Here is a 17638-nt window from a genome sequence, read left to right on the forward strand (position 1 = left end):
ATTTTTCTATTAAGATGCAGACACATGCATACACGCATTAGCCTAGGCCTATACAGGGTCAGGATTATCAACATCACTGTCTTCTGCCTCCACATCTTATCCCACTAGAAGGTCTTCAGGGTCAGTAACATGCATGGAGCTGTTATCTCCTATGATAGCAATGCCTTATGAAATACTTCCTAAGAACCTGCTTGAGGCTATTTTACAGTTAACTTTTTTTTTTTAAAGTAGGTAGGAGTAAACTAAAGTAACAATAAAAAGCATGATATAGTAAATACATAAACCAGTAATGTTTACTATCATTATCAAGTTATTCTGTGCTGTACATAATTGTATGTGCTAGGCTTTTATATGACCCAGGCATCACCACAAACACACGAGTAGTGCATTGTGCTATAGCATTATGATGGCTACATCGTCAATAGGTGACAGGAATTTTTCAGCTCCATTGTAATCTTGTGGGACACTTTCATATGTGCAGTCTGTGATTGACCAAAATGCCATTAATGGGTGCATGACTATAATTCTTCTACATTATGCAATGTTGGCTAGGTGCTACCATCATCTGAGGGATCAACTGGGCTGGAACATCTAAGATGACCAACTCAAATATCTGATGCCTTGGTTGGTCTTCCTTGAAGGCTGGGGTCTATTGGGGTGCTGGGATGGCTAGGCCACATAATCTCAGGGCCACCTCCTGTATGCTTGACCTCTCTACTTGCCCAATTTAGGAAGGTAGCTAAACCTTTTACATGGTGTTAAAAGGATTTCAAAAGTAGAAGCTTCCATTAAATTAATTCCACTAAATTAAATTAAGGCTTAGAAGATTATATTCCAAAAGTAGATGCTACCCTGACTTCTTAAGGCTTAGTCTCAGAACCATCACAGCATCACTTCCACAATATTCTACTAGTAAAGCAGTCATAACGCCACCCTAGTTTTAAGAAGAGAGAAAATAACTACACGATTTGAAAGGAGAATTCCAAAAGCTCAGTGACCATCTTTAATGTACGAAATCAACATAGTTACTGAACACTAGCAGCATCTGTATGGTATAAGTGAGGATAACTTAAATTTTTAAAAATTCTTTTGGTAGAGAAATTAAATTACCTTAAATAATAGATCCATTGGAGGGTCATAACAAGACTCTGAGCTACCTGACTACCTGTCCACAAGCCCTACCTTCTTTCCCAGCTTTTGATTCACTTTTTCATCCTCACTTCTAAGTATAAGTAGATAATCAAATATTTTCAGGTATCTGGGGGAAATCTATGTGAAAAACAAAGAATTCCTTTTCTTGGTATCTTTGTTTCTTCCGAGCTCTCTTTTATTTGGATGCTAATAAATGGAATGCTTCAAAAATGTATATAATTAACATTTTAAGGAGATAAAAGAGAAAATTGCATCAATGAAATAAAAAGAGTACTATAAAAACAGAACAACCAGACAACAACGAAGAGCCTTTGAAAATTAAACATGAACAAAAAATTAATAGAAGAGTTGGAAGACAAAGTTAAGAAAGTAACTTTTGTTATAAAGTAGAGCAGAATGACAAGGATATAGACAATATAATAGAAGATTCAAAATTTAATAATTCAGAAGACTCAATTTTCAACATCTAGAAGTTCCGGAGTGAAGAAATAAAATGGTACAAGAGTAACTACTGAAAGAAAGAAGGAAAGGAAGAAAGGAAGAGAGATGAGGAGGAAGGGAAGAAAGAAAAGCAAGTCAAGGCCACAAGAAAACTTCCCAGAATTGAAATACATAGCTCTCCAGATTGAAGGCCAGCTTATTAACAAACCCACATGAGGATCCATCATCATGATATTTTAGAATACCAGGGGTAAAGAAAACTTTCTAAAAGCTTTTTGAGAGAAAAGATAGCCCAAACAAAGAACTGAGAACAAGAATGAAAATGGAGTTTTCGACAGCAACAATGGAAGCTGGAAACTCTGAGGGTTAACTATTCTCAGCCTACAATTCTCTACCTATATTCCATCTAGTCTGTGGGTAGAATAAAGACATTTTCAGGCACTGAGAGTCTTCTGATATTTCCCTCTGTTGTGCCATTTCTCAGGAAGCTATTGGAGGTTGTGTACTACCAAAGCAAGGGGTAAAACAAGAAAGAGGAAAACATACATTGGATCAAAGAAACATGGAATAAACATAAGAGAGGGTCAAACGGAATGCCAGGATGTTAGTGAAAGGAAGAAGCAGGATGAGGCTCTGCAGAAGCCATAGAGAAGTGAGTCCAGTTGGAGCAGTAGATCAGAGAGTGCAAGAAGACATGATTTCAGAGAGGAGAGAATGAAAGTGGTGAGGTATCTGGTAAGTTTGATCAATCATAAAATTATATTAAAAGGTGCTTTACAAAGCTGTGAAAGGTTGTGGAATTAATCAGATGTTAAAAGGAAACTAAACAAATGAAAAACTGAAGCAATCATTAACTCCTGGAAAAACTAAAAGTTGTGCAAGAATGAAAGCGTAATCAGACTATACCAGTTGTGTTAACAGTCAGCAAAATGTATAGCCATAATAATGAGAACTCGGAAAATGATTTCAACTAAGAATTGAGATATAATGATCTTATGAGAATAGATGTAGAAGAGTATCTATAAGTGAGATTACATTTTCATCTATCATGATATAAAGTCAATAATGTCTGAAATTGGTGGACAAAAAGAAAGCAGTGTATCCATTTTGGTTACAAGTAAGGCTATAAATACCAAAAGAAGCACTTTAAAAAGTTTAAAATGTTTCCTTCTGGGAAGTAGGATGGGAGAGAAATGGTAAGTGCAGTCTTGAGGAGTCTTAATAGGGCTCTTTGCTGTAGCATCCAAACAACCTGCTCCTTATCCTACAGCCACTTCCCTTTCCCAGCCAGACACCCCACGCCCTATTATAACTCCTTGCAACCCATTTCCACTCTGTCACAAATCGCTTTCCACATTAACTACCTCCACCACCACTCCAGGCTCAGACATTGCCCAGACACATTTTACTGTCTGTTTGAACTTGCGATTAAGTCTTTGAGACAAGCATGTTTGTTGTCTGCGAGTCCCAGAAGAAAGTGCAAATGAGAGACTGTAAAAAACTAAGAATCTGGGACCAATAAGATCAGGGGAAAGGTTTTTCAGCCTAAAACACAGGTGGCAAGTGGACAGCCACATTTATTCAGGTTTTGAAAAGATTGTTAATCTAGTATGGATAGTCATGTTTACTGGTTCATACTCCTTCCCAAATCCGTCCTTCAGGTCTCACCTCCAGCATAAAATCTTCTCAATCTCCCAACTTGCAGGGTCATCTCCTTTTCAGGGCAGCAGTACCCTCAGTTGTGTCTAACCCCCAGCCCATCAAATCTCTGGGTGTTTCTCCAGACAGCTTTGGGAGAGAAATCACAAAGCTCTGCCTTTCTATTCAGTACTTAGATCGTAACAGTGAGCAATGAGAGCATTTAAAGACCCCCAGCAGGGGCTGAATTTGTTGAATTGCTTGACTCACCTCTCAGCAAATGCCTTCCCTTGTGTCCTTCTCTTCCTAGCTGAACTGCGAGCTGCTGCCTGCCTCTTCATATCTGTGTTCACAGCTCAGAGTACAGTAGGGCCACTTAGTTGGTGCCAATAAATGCTTATTGAACGAAACAATGAATTTAATGACTTGTATATTTTACTGATAGTTCTTGCCCTCATTAGCTGATGCTAGCACAGCAAAGCTTAGTTAAATTACACTAAGGGAGTGGTTCTTAGTGTGCGATCCCTGGACCAGGAGCATCAGCATTACCTGGAAACTTGTTAGAAACGCCAAGTCTCAGATTGCACCTGAGACCTGCTGAATCAGAAACATTGGGGGTAGGGCCCTCCAGGCAATTCTGATGCACGCTCAAGTCTGAGAATCACTGCACTATTTCCTCTCACACCCATGGATATATCTTGCCGTGCATTTTCTCACACACAGGTATTAGTGAGTGAGGTAAAGTAACTACTGCAAAAAGTAAGACTGGCTCATAGGGGCCCTCATTGCCTGATGGCAGGACTTCGGGCAGATAATTTGCTCTAAAGAAATGTGATCTGATATTTTTAAATCCTGTTAAGTATTTCCTCTGGCATTCTGGCAGGAACTATGGCCTTCAGCCATGCTTAAAGGTATCCAGGTTGGACAAGAGGAAGGTTGCTAGACCTGAGTAACCAAGGGAGGGCCTAGAATCTCACCACTGAAATGCAAGGGAGTGGACAAGATGATTCATGATGCCACACACCAGACCTAAAGAGCAAGTGTCAGATTCCTGTTCAGAACCCACCCTGCCTGCTGAGCACCTCTCCTGTCCTGGCAGCCGCTGCTCTTCCCCCACCACCCTTCCCTCAGTCTCCATCCGAGAGCCAGCAGCCAGGTCCAGCAGCAGATTTATAGCTTACCACCATGAATAATGCAGCAGCCTAGCTCTCAAGGCAGAAGCTTCTGGGCAGCCCGTAAATCACTACTGACACTGTGCCAGCCTGCTTAATCAGCTGTCCCCAGGGCACCTCAACAGAGGGAAAGAGGACATGCTGGCCGCATCCAATACCCCATTAATAAGGCCCAAAGCTACAGCAGCTGACCCCTCCCTGCAAGCCTCGCAGCCCTCACATCATGGCCCTGTAGGGGAGAATCCCCCAAGAAAGAACAGCAAAAGGACATGGAGGAGAGAGGAGACACAGCCCTTGATCCAGAAGCCCCAGCACACACACACATGCATGAGTACTTCTGCTCTAGAGCTCAGTGCCACAGTGTGAGGCTATACATGTCATGCACCACTGCATAAGGGCCCCAGCAGCCCAGTTAGCACCCAGTGAGCTTTGCACTAGCTCAGGCCTATATGCCCAGCCAGAGGGGGTATCTATTTCTGATTTGATCAAAGCTGTGATCTTTGTCCACAGTTGCAGTGATGAGTGTACTCCTGAATTCCCACCTCCTTCCTAGCTCAGGGCACTGGTCCTGCCTCCTCCTAGAACCCCAGTCTCCCCAGCTGCTTTTCCTTCTCCTGGCCTGTAGGCTAAGGCCCTGCCTCCCATGTCCCATCATCTCTAGGCACTGACTATGGGACAGGATTTTTCAGTGCCATTTGCCCCAGACTCACCACCACCTATAAACTACTAGGAATGGGATGCCCAGAGCTGACACTGCCACAGATTGCTGCAGTCTGCAGATGAGCACAGCCGTGGAAATGACTTTCCCTGAGACAGCCTGCAGCAGGGTCATTCTGAGTTCCCTGACAGGCAGGTCAGGGAAGCCCCTTGCTGTGAGTAACCAGACGATGGATGACCACCAACTAATAGCAGAGTATTCAAATTCTCTCCAGTATATTTGCCTTCCAAGTGGTGTACATTTCCCATCAAGACCCCTCAGGCAAATTTTAACCAAAATCTAGCAGAAAGATCTTCTCAGATTAAGAGATAATTCTCAACCCACTAAAATCTGATTCATGAATCTACTAACGATTCTTATTCTTCATTGGGAAGGAGGATATTACTCATAATAAAAGAGTACGTTTGGGATGCGGGTGGGGGGTATGCACAGGGGAGCGGACATCTGAAAATAGAGTTAAGAATTCTAGAAATTCATGAAGTTCCCGAACCATGTCTCCTATCACATGACCCACATGGAAAATTGGACCAAAGCAGAGAGACACTGAATCCCCAGGGAGGCGGGAAGGCTGGAAAGCAGAGGGCCGAGCATCCCTGGGAATGGCGATTCCCTTGGACGTGCGGTTTCATGAATGAGCCAGGTTGCCTGCTCTGGGAAGAGCCTCTGAGGCCCTGGAGGTCACAGGGGCAGCCCACCCTAGCCACAGCAGGCCATTTCCTGCCTTGGCCACCCTCCCTCCCCCAGCCACTGCTAACTCCAAGCATTACATGACTCAGCACCTAGAACCACTGACCACTGAGTTTATCAGCACCCCTGGGAAGGCCTGGGTACCCAGAAGTCCCCAAATTCACTAATACCAACTGGCTGCCTGTGAAATGATGACTTTGTCCTATTTGAGAAAATGTAGCCCTGCCCTCAGTGGGGGCCTGTCCTGTGGCCACACTGTTAGCCACCACAGCTGGGCACTCAACAGATATTCATCACATAACCACAGCAGCCAAGACTCCATGGGAGAGCCAGACCTATGGTCTTTGTCTTGCTATTTTTCTGACCATCATTTAGTCATTCAACAAATGCAGCTGAAGCCTGCTCCACACAAGGCACTGGTAGCATATGGTGTGCAAAGACAAATAATAATGGCTGCCACTCAGAGAGCATTGCTGGGTCCCTGGCATGCTACATGTGTTAACCCTTGTAAGCTTGACAGCCACCATGTAAAATAGGTATATTTTATTATTCATATCACTTTATTTTACTGGAAACCAAGGCACAGAGAGGTTAAGTAATTTGCCCAAGACCACATAGCAAAATAACAGAACAGGTTTTGAACCCATACCACCTAATTTGAGTTCAAGCTCTGAGCAGCAGCATATCTTACTTCTCCAGAAACAGGTCTCTCTCTCAAGAGATCGTCCTCGAGAAAGACAAGGAACCAAAGAATTAGAATACTGAGCACCCTGAGCCAAAAATACTAACTCTGCAGGGCCCTGGTGCCTGACATGGGTGTCAACATAGGATTGCCAGGGGCACCAGGCTCTTCCCCAGTAAGGAGCAGTCTGTGAAAAATATCAGACACATAGAGCTTGGCAGGAAGTGGCAGACTCTCCATGGCTGTAGTCTAAAACAGGTGAGCCATGAGGCTGGAGAGGAAGGCTGAGGCCAGAGTCGAAGCCCTCAGCACCAGGCAGGGGTCTGTGGGCTCTGTCTTGTGGGCAATGGTAAGCCATGGACAGTTTCAAGCAGGGCAGTAACATAATGCCCCCATCCAAAGAGAGGCCCTGGCATGGGGGTGCTGGGGCATCTGTGGCTGGCTGTGGCTAAGGATCTAGTGGCCACTTCTCTGGGGCCTGGCCTGGCCTCTGCTTGCCTGGGCCCAGGGTGGGGCTGGGGGAGCCGGCTGGCTGTCTCCAGATGATTAAGGAGCTGGCAGCAGCTCCGTGGTCCAGGGAGGCTCCAGCCAACAAAGCACAGTCTTCCCTCTTTTCCTTTTGGCACCATGTGGGCCTATTGATGTTTATCAGCCCATGTTTATTATTCTTAACGCTGTTCAGGATGTTCCTCCTGGCTGGGGAGAGTGAGGCAGGCCAGGGGGAGAGCATGGGGCCAGGACCTTGGCCTCACTGCCACCCAGGGTGTGTGTCAGAGTTGGAAGGCTCACAGCTCAGTCAGCTCAGCAGCCTCATCGACAGATAAAGAAGTTGAGGCCACAGAAGGGGAGTGATTTACCCAAGATCACAAGCAAATAAGGTACGGGAATTTAAGAGCATGAACTCAGCTCTCTCAGTTCCTATAGACCCTGAGCAGTGCCTGGTGTTTTGTTCAAGACCGATGGGGTGCCTGTTATATATGTGGGCTCTGGAAGACCATTTAGGAGTTACTCAGGGTGTGAACGCTGAGATGGGCATAGGAAGTTGGTAGAAAGGGCAGAGAAAACAGCTTGGGCAAGAACTAGGAATATGCAGATCCTTCCAGAATTGGATATGTCTAAAAACCAGGGTGAAGATGGGCCGAGGTGGAAAATATGGCTGGAAAAAACAATAATACCGACTTTTTACAAAATGGAGAACTCCCTGAGAGGCCTCGCTGTGCATGCCAGACTGCCTTTATTCCTTGAGCGTTATTTATACTCCAGCTCACGGCGGCTGCCTCAAATCCCACTTCTAGAACTGTATTTCTCAAACACTCATTCCCCTACGAATGTAATCCACCCTGACTAGGATAGGAGGAAAGATGGACACGTGGTTGTATCTGGGAGAATGTGTCTCTCTCCAGAGAATGGGTTTGATGGGTATTTTAGTTCATTTGTGCTGCTAAAACAGAATGCACAAATGAACTAAGACTGGAATATTTATAAAGAACAGAAACGTAGTCCTCACAGTTCTGAAGCCTGCACAGTCCGGGATCAGGTGTCTGCATCTTGGTGAGACCCCCCTGCTATGTCCTCACATGGCACAAGGCAGCAGAAGTGAACCCACATGCGCTTCATATAGCAGCATGAATCCATTGTTAAGAGTGGTGCCCTTATGACCTAAACGACTCCCATTTGGCCCCACCTCTTAATACTGTTACAAATGCAACCAAATTCCAACACAAGTTTTGAGAGGGGAATAAACATTCAAGTCCATTCAAACAATGGGCAGTGGCAGCAGCTTAGGCTGAGAGCTGACTCAAGAGGGTCATAGTGGGGACGTAATGTCCCTCTGGAACCTACGACTGAAGACTTCATGCCAAGGGCTCCAGCCCAAGACACCAGCCTGAATAACCCCTCTGGGTTGAATCTAAGCCTCCCTTTCCCTCACACCCACCAGAAGTCTACAGAGGATGAGGCCTTCCACTCCCTGTGCTAAACATGGTGACACTTTAGCCCCAGCGTTAATCGGGGTCCCAGGACTAGGGGGACATTCTTCCAGCTCTGCCTCTCCTCTTCTCCCAGTCCACCTTTTCCCAGGTTCCCAGTGAACTTTCCCAGAGTCTCCCCCAGGAAGTCCTCCCAAAGGGGACTCACTTGATTCTGAAAACTTAAGTGGCGAAGACTCAAGAATCAAGCACAGAGTTTGCCTCATATTTATTTAAACTTGTTTCTCTTCTGTTTATGGCCTATGGCTGGGTGTGCTCTCTCTATCTGATCAGCGAACACCCTTAGCCCCACTGAGATGGATGAGCCAGTAGTAATTCTACTCTGGGTCCTTCTCCACCCTTTCTGAGCCTGCGAGAAGTTGGAACAGGATCAGCGAGGCACCTGGATGACCTTCTATCTTGAATCAGTCCCAAGAAGTTGATTCTAAACCCTGGGATGCTAAGACCCAAACCTGTTATCACCAAGGCTGAGGCCTCTTTGTCCCCCAAGTAGACTCTAAGCCCCACATACTAGATGGGAGGCAGAGAACTACCTGCAAAAAACAAACAATAAGCATAACTGGTAAACAGTGAGGCTGGCAATACGTGGAAAGAGAGTTTAAGAGGCTGTAGACAGCACTGACTGAATGAGAGGGAGCTTGAGCAGCCCAGGGCTCTTGGACATCAGGAAGAGGGGCAGTGGCAAGAGGAGACAGCTGAGGCAACTGCCGAGCATGGAGGGCTCACTAGTGAGCATGGACTGGGTGTCCGGGTCTGGGGTTCCAGGGCTGCCTCTCACCAAAACGGGGAACTACAGATTGAGCCCTTGCCTCGAAGGACCTCATCAGTACAGTGAAGACATTGGTCCAAAGTACTCCTGTGAGGCTTCTCAGGTCTGAGTGTCTGCGATTCCATTTTGCTTCAGTGCTCATGCTCTGTGGTTACAGTGCTGGGGGAATGCATTTCCAGTCTCGATATCTCAGAACCAGGACCCTGGAAACTCACATTAATAAAGGTTCCTGACCTTCCTGCAGCATCTGAAATGCCCAGCATAGATCAGGGTAGAAGAGTGGAGTTTCCCTAATAGCTTAGGTAGCAAAGATCAAACAGCTGACCCACGCATGGAGCTTCCATTAGTCATCAGTGTGTAAGGCCAGTCATTAGTTAAGGCCAGAAGAAGGCAATGAAAATAGGGCACAGTTCAGAGCAGGGAAGCTGATGCAGCACACGTTCCTGTCTGTGCCAAAAGCTGTCATGCAGGCAGGATTGATTCATCACTTCATTCATCTCTTCAGCCATTCATCATTCACTCCTTGAGCTCTCCCCAGCTGTCACTTGCAGGCCAGGTTCTGTGCAGCCAGGAAGGATTAGATGAGTAAGATGGTCCCTGCCTGAAGGAGTGCATGGCCAGGCTGAGGACACGGATGAGTAAGAGCAGTTAGGGGCCACCAAGGCTTCAGGAGGCTAAGGGAAGTGTCTGTGTGGATGGGGACCCTGAGGAAGGAGCTAGCAGAAGGAGGGGCCAGCCCCTGGCCGTGGGAAGTGAACAAGAGAGAAGGCACAGCACCATCAGGCCTGCATTTGGGGTCTGAAGAGAGTGGACTTTCGTCAGAAGATCGGGGAAGGCCACAGAAGGGTCAGGAGTGCAATGCGCTCAGACCTATGATGGACATCAGTGTCCCAGGCCAGGGCAGAGGTGGCAGGTGTAAGGACCAAGGAAGAGAAGTTGGGGAGAGCATACAAAGGTCACTGCTGCAGGCAGTGGGGGTGATGTGGGGTATCAACCTAGACACACGTTTTTCTGATCTCAACAACTAGGGATGTGATGTTGACCACACAGGAGTGGGTTTAGAGGGGAATGATGAGTTCAGCTTTCTCAGAATCACACATGGTTGTGTTTTCTTCAAGCACAAAGGTTTTATCAACAGTTCACACATGATTTATTGTTCCATCTATCTGCATCTATTATCCTTTAGATTCTGAGTCCCGTATAATCAGAGACAGAGACGAGCACAGAGACAAAGGGAACGACCCAGAGGGAGAGACAAGGAGAGCCAAACCTCTTCTCTTTCCTTCTGCCCCTAGATCATACCGCACACAGCCGTGAGCTTGTCCCGCGGGCTTGCACAACCTGAGTCTACTCCTCCATCTCATTCTGACAGCGGCCCTGGAAGGTTTGTGAAATGGAGGCCTCAGGATAGGCCGTAACTCGTCAGAGGTCATACTTCCTAGGCACTAAACGTTTCCTGATGTGCATAGCAGCAGGGCCACCGACAGGCAGCTCTGCCTCCCCTGGTTGAAATCAGAAATAGGGATAGGGGACAGCAGAGTAGCCCCCAGGGCCTGGGAAACAGCAAGACTCCTCCTAGCCCATGGAACTGGGTGGCCGGGGGATGCTCTGGTGGATGTATCAGGGGTCTTCTCTCCACGTGAAAGGTTGAGAATATGAAAAAAATGTCAGGTCTGAATTCCTGTGGAAGTGCCTCCTGACCTTCTCTAATGTGGTGTTGTTTGAGTTTTCCGGAAACCAAGCCCCCGACTAATGGTTCCACTCTCTTTTCTAATAAATACGTGGCCCTGGGCCCGGCTCCCTTCTCTGCTTTGTCATGAGGGACCCGTTATTTATGACTTGGGGATGAGTCACAGGCCTTGGCAAGGAGCTCACGGCTCTGGGCCCAGTGTATTTTTCCACTCAGTAGCAAGCGAAGGAGGACGCTTGTAAATTCTCCTGTCGAAACGACTCTGTAGGTGTCTTCATAGGGATGCTCCTCCTGGCTTGGCCATAAATCTATTCCCTGTTGGACATTCCTGGTGGTCTTTGGTTGCTGCCCAAGAGAGTGGGTGGGGGCTCTTATGGACTCTGGACTCAGCTCCCACCCCACCTCCCAGGCCATACAAACAACCGCCATGTCTTCTTTGGGGATTTTTCCAAGATACCTTGGGGCACAGCGAGTTGGGGAGATGAAGGGGTCCGGTCAGTGAGTCCTAGAGAAGAAAAAGGGTGAAACGGGGGGGGGGGAAGGCAACAGGATATAGGGGCTTCTAGGACTCCCAATGACCCACAGAGCCCAGTCTGCATTCCCCAACTGGGCACTCCTGACTCTTTGTGTTAGCGCCAATGCTTACATAGCCCAGGACTGTCCTAGACACCCTGTGTTTACTCCCCACCTCCCTGCTTTGCTCCAGATCTTCTTCATGCCTACGCTACCCTCCCCTCCTTCCAATCCTCCTTCTCAGAGCCTCTATTCAAGGTCTATGCTGTTATTCATCAGGCAATGTTGTGGATAATTTCTTATTTCCTACTCATTTGTCTTATTTCCCCAAATACATTATAAGCTCCGAGCAGGAAATCTCATGTCTCTTTTCATCAATTACACGATGACCAGGGACTTTGGGGTAGGGAAATAGGGAAGTGGTGTCAAGAACTGTGAAGGAGCTGAGATTCTGTCGTTCTTGCAAGCTAGCAAGCTAGCTGCCACTGTTTCATGGATGCTGGCAGAAGACACGAGACTCCTGGGTCAGAGACAAAGGATAGCTCATTACTCACCAAAATAAGCAGTAGCCCGAGAATCAACATTTGCATCAGTCCCATGAATCCTAAGTCCTACAGGGTAATGTGAAAAAGGCCAGGTGATGCCTGCACACACAGTGGGTTGCATTACAGGAGAGAATCCCCAGCTTAGGGATCCTGAATCTTTTACGATAGGCATAATAATGCCTAAACTTTGACCCAGAGGAAAACGTTGTCTTTATTATATTGGACAGTAAACAAAGGTGCCCTTTGCTTCAGAGGGAGACACCTTTATTTTCTAAAACTACTAACTAAGCAAACAACCTTGAAAAGGTAGTCAGGAATAAAAGAAGCCTGTGCTTGTGCTGGAACTATGTGCAGAAACATGAGATGCATGGAAAACTGTCTCTCAACAGGGCACTTCATTAATTTTTTTATTCATCTCATAATGACCATCCCTGGCATTATCCAAAAACCTTGTCATAGCACACCAGCACAGTGATTCCTAACTCTGGGTTGCACATCAAACTCTTGGTGAGGTTTAGGGCAAGGGTGGAGGATGTACCTCATTTGTAGAGCATATTGTAGCAAGCTGTCTTGGTTCCCTGTCCAAAGCCCCTCAATACTCCCCTCCACAGACCAAAGACAGCCTGCTATACAAACCTGTGACTCTGCTTGTGCATGGGACAAGCCAGAGAACTGAAGAATTACTGCTCCCAGAGGTAGCCGTCGGTCATAGAAAGATGAGAAAATGGAAGATAAATATCCTAGCTTCCTAACTCCTGGCTTGGATAACTCTGTCTCCCATAGTGTCCCATGAGATGAAGCCCCAGTTTCCCACATTGATAGCTACTAGATAATACTCCCTTTATTGCCTTCTTCCCTTCTTTTTCTCACTTCTTCACTCCCCCAGTGCTTTGGGGGTTACTTTCCTACTTGCATTTAAATCCTTGTCTCAGTGACTATTTCTAGAGATACTACCCTAAGATACCTAACTAGCATCATAACATGCTAAGTTTGAAAATGGATTTTACATTTCAGTTTTTAATCCATCTTGAATTGATTTTTTTGTATATGGTGTAAGGAAGTGGTCCAGGTTCAATTTTCTGCATATGGCTAGCCAGTTATCCCAGCATCATTTACTAAATAGGGAATCTTCTCCCCATTGCCTGTTTTTGTCAGGTTTGTAGAAGATCAGAATGTTGTAGGTGTGAAGTCTTATTTCTGAGATCTCTATTCTGTTCCATTGGTCTATGTGTCTGTTCTTGTACCAGTACCATGCTGTTTTGGTTACTGTAGCTTTGTAGCATAGTTTGAAGTCAGGTAGCATGAAGCCTCCAGCTTTGTTCCTTCTGCTTAAGATTGTCTTGGCTATCCAGGCTCTTTTTTGGTTCCATACGAATTTTCAAGCAGTTTTTTTTTTCTAATTCTGTGAAGAATGTCAATGGTAGTTTAATGGGAATATCATTGAATCTATAAATTGCTTTAGGCAGTATGGCCATTTTCACTATTCTGATTCTTCCTATTCATAAGCATGGAGTGTTTTTCTATTTGTTTGTGTCATCTCAGATTTCCTTGAGCAGTGCTTTGTAGATCTCCTTGAAGAGTTCCTTCATTTCCCTCATTGGTTGTATACCTAAGTATTTTGTGTGTGTGTGTGTGTGTTTGGCAATTGTGAATGGGAGTTCATTCATGATTTGGCTCTCAGCTTGCCTACTGTTGGTGTATAGGAATGCTAGTGCTTTTTACACATTAACTTTGTATCCTGAGACTGCTGAACTTGCTTATTAGCTTAAGAAATTCTGGGGCTGAGATAATGGGATTTTCTAGATATAGATCATGTAATCTATAAACAAAGGTAGTTTGACTTCCTTTCTTCCTTTGTGAATACCATTTATTTCTTTCTCTTGCCTGGTTGCCCTGGCCAGAACTTACAACACTATGCTGAATAGGAGTAGTGAGAGATGGCATCCTTGCCTTGTGCCTGTTTTCAAGGGGAATGCTTCCAGCTTTTGCCCATTCAGTATGATATTGGCCATGGGTTTGTCATACATGGCTCTTATTATTTTGAGGTTTGTTCCTTCAATATCTAGTTTATTGAGAGTTTTTAATATGAAGGGATGTTGAATTTTTCCAAAGGCCTTTTCTGCATCTATTGAAATAATCATGTGGTTTTTGTCTTTAGTTCTGTTTATTTGATGAATCAAAACCCTAGAAGAAATCCAAGCAATATCCTTCAGGACATAGGCACAGGCAAAGATTTCATGATGAAAATTCTAAAAGCAATTGCAACAAAAGCAAACATTGACAAATAGGATCAAATTTAACTAAAGAGCTTCTGCATAGCAAAAGAAACTACCATCATGTGAACAGACAACCAACAGAATGGGATAAAATTTTTACAATCTATCAATCTGACAAAGGTCTAACATCTAACATCCACAAGGAACTTAAATAAATTTACAAGAGAAAAATATTAAAAAGTGGGCAAAGGACATGAACAGACACTTCTCAAAAGAAGACACACATGTGGTCAATAAACATATTTTAAAAAGCTCCACATCACTGATCATTAGAGAAATGTAGATAAGCCCCACAATGAGATACCATCTCACACTAGTCAGAATGGCTATTATCACAAAGTCAAAAACCAACAGATGCTGGCAAGGTTTTAGAGAAAAAAAGAATGCTTTTATACTGTTGGGAGTGTAAATTGTTCAACCATTGTGGAAGACAGCGTGCAGATTCCTCAAAACCTAGAGGCAGAAATACTATTTGACCCAGGAATCCCATTATTGGGTATATACTCAAAGGAATATAAATTATCCTATTATAAAGATACATGCCCCCATATGTTCATTGCAGCAATATTCAAAATAGCAAAGACATGGAATCAACCTAAATGCCCATTAATGGCAGATTGAATAAAGAAAATATGGCACATATGCACCATGGAATACTATGCAGCCATAAAAAAGAACAAGATCACGTCCTTTGCAAGGACAGGGATGGAGCTGGAAGCCATTATCTTCAGCAAACTAACGCAGGAACAGAAAACCAAATACTGAATATTCTTAGTTATAGGTGGGAGGTGGGTGATGAGAACACAGGAATACATCAAAGGGAACAACACACACTGGGGTTATCAGAGGGTGGGGGGTGGGAGGAGAAAGAGCATGGGGAACAATGGCTAATGGATGCTGGGCTTAATACCTAGGTGAGGGTTGATCTGTGCAGCAAACCACCATGGCACACATTTACCTATGTAACAAACCTGCACATCCTGCACATATATCCCTGAACTGAAAATAAAAGTTGGAAAGAGAAAAAAAGAAAGTGAAGCATGTATTGTTCTGACAATACAAGGTATAGAACGTAAAGCTTACCACTCTCCTCTTGGGAGATGCAAAAGCTAGCAATAATTCCTTCCAAGAAAGGGGTAAATCAATGGATGGAAGAAAGAGATGTACGGGATTAAAGAAGCTGAAATACCCTAATGTAGACCCTGTACTGGTTCTTGAGAACACAGAATCTGAAACTATCCCAGCCGATACAAAAAGAAGACATATCAGGATCACCGGCATTTGTCTGCAGTCCTCCCTTTTGTGAAGCTTCCCCCTTATAATTCAACTCCAAGTCTACCCTTTCTTAGTCCAGGTGCTTCCCTTACAGAAATCTCTTTCATATGCACATGTGAGAATCTGAGAACAGCTGTTAATGGAATCTCTGGGTCACTGACTTTATAACAAGCCTCAAGGCCTTGAGCTAAAGTAAGAAATAACCAAGAAGAAGAAGAGGGTGGGAGTCAACAGCATCAGAACTACTTAGGGAGCTTGTCCAAACCATACACCTAACGATTTGGAGACATCCCAAGAGTGGGTTGAATGTTTTCAATTTAGCCATATCCCCGCATAATTTACAGTCTGCCCAGGACCACTCTGTCCCACCTCCTCCTTGCCATATACACTGGAAATTCTCCCCTCCAACCCTTAACAAGTGAATGGAAACATGTTAGAAAACTACAGTCAGGCACCACGTAACATAAGGGGAATGTGACATTTCAGTTAACCAGGACTGTATATGCCATGGTGGTTCCATAAGATTATAATACCATGTTTTTACTGCACCTTTTCTATGTTTAGATACACAGGTACTTCCCATTGCACTACCACTGACTACAGTATCCAATACAGCAACATGCTATACAGGTTTGTAGCCCAGAAGTAAAGGACTATACCATATAGCCCTGGTGGGTAGCAGGCTCTACCATTTAGGTTTAGGGAAGTACACTCTATATGTTCACACAATGAAATGGCCTAACAATGCATTTCTCAGAATATATCCCCATTGTTAATTGGGACCCTGACCATTAGCATTAATTAGCACTTACAATTATTGCTCAGCATCATTATTATCCATTGAATTAAAATAGTTCTTTATACTATTTAAAACTTTATCACATTGACTGTATGTCATTGGAGACTCTTCCTTTCCCTCTCCCCATAAGATAATCAAGAAAATAACAATATCCTCATTTACAGATAATGAAACTTTGGTTTAGAAAAGGAAACTTGATAGAAATGCTTTCATATTACAGATGAGGAAACTGAGGCTCAGAGAGCGTGGCTAACCCAAGATCACGCAGCATGTTAGTGTCACGTAGTAAGAGGAGCATCTCGTCATGTAATACTAGCAGTAGCTGTCATTAGCTGAATGTTTACTGTGCGCTAGTTCCTGCATGCAAGATACATTCAGCACACAATCTTTGTTCATCCTTATGACAACCCTTCCAGTAGGTGCTATTATTATCCCTGTTTAATGTATGAGGATGTCAAGACTCAGTGTGGTTAAGTGCTTTGCCCAAGGAGGGATACAGTGTCTCTGAGTGATACTGGCTGGGTGGGCATGGAAGTGCACGGAGTGAGGCTTCCTGGCCTGCCAGCTCCCTCCACGCATGAGCTCAGTCAGACCTGACAGCCAGATGTCTGGGGTGGTGACGTCAGGGATTAGGGCAAGGGCTGGGGGGCAGCCAAGCTCTGGTTGGTAGCCCCCGCCCAGACAGTTTCCCATGTGGTGGAGCCACATGGAAGCCTGGATGAAAGAGTATGGCTGCTCCTCCCAGCTGAGGACGCCCTGCTGATGAGACTGTGGCTTGTCTCTGTACACCAAGAACAACTAAGTATTTATGGGTCCCTGGATGGAATGGGTCCTTGGAGCATGTTGGACTCAGTCCCTGCAGCTCCCATTTCAGTGAGGTAGCTCCACCTTCTTGCCTCCACTAGGAAAGGGCCCCTCAGGGACTTCCCCATCCTAGTGACTCCCAATGCTCCCAGTAAGCAGAGAATGGTGCCCTCCTCTCCTCACTGAAAGCCCCCTGTGTTCAGCCATGACCATTTGGCCATGGATCTCTTCTATGGATCTGCTCCATGGTTTCCTCCCAGAGGAACATCTTGCTCCTCTCCCAGGCCTGGCCCGTGCTTCAGAACATACACCCAGGCTGACCTCACCACTGTACTTCACAAACGCTTTGGTTTGAGTGCCGGGCAGTCTCGGGTCACCGGCAGTGAAAGTCTCCTGTAACATCCCTTTCCCCAAGCTCTGACACTTTCCTCTGGCAGCAGCCCTTGAAGCCTCTCCAGTCTCCAGATGTTTGGTGTCCCACAACCTGGA

The 17638-nt window shown here is 45.2% G+C and overlaps 1 long non-coding RNA gene across 1 annotated transcript in view; it reads right to left on the reverse strand.

Moving 5' to 3' along the window:
• LOC119470137 overlaps window positions 1-3577 on the reverse strand; it is a 61235-nt gene extending 57658 nt beyond the window's left edge. Inside the window, exon 1 of the long non-coding RNA XR_005199018.1 lies at window positions 3502-3577. This is a non-coding gene — a long non-coding RNA (uncharacterized LOC119470137). The remainder of the gene's footprint in view (window positions 1-3501) is intronic.
• Window positions 3578-17638: the final 14061 nt, after the last annotated feature.

The sequence above is a fragment of the Cebus imitator genome, unplaced genomic scaffold (assembly GCF_001604975.1).
Source record: "Cebus imitator isolate Cc_AM_T3 unplaced genomic scaffold, Cebus_imitator-1.0 Scaffold23, whole genome shotgun sequence".
Lineage (NCBI taxonomy): Eukaryota > Metazoa > Chordata > Mammalia > Primates > Cebidae > Cebus > Cebus imitator.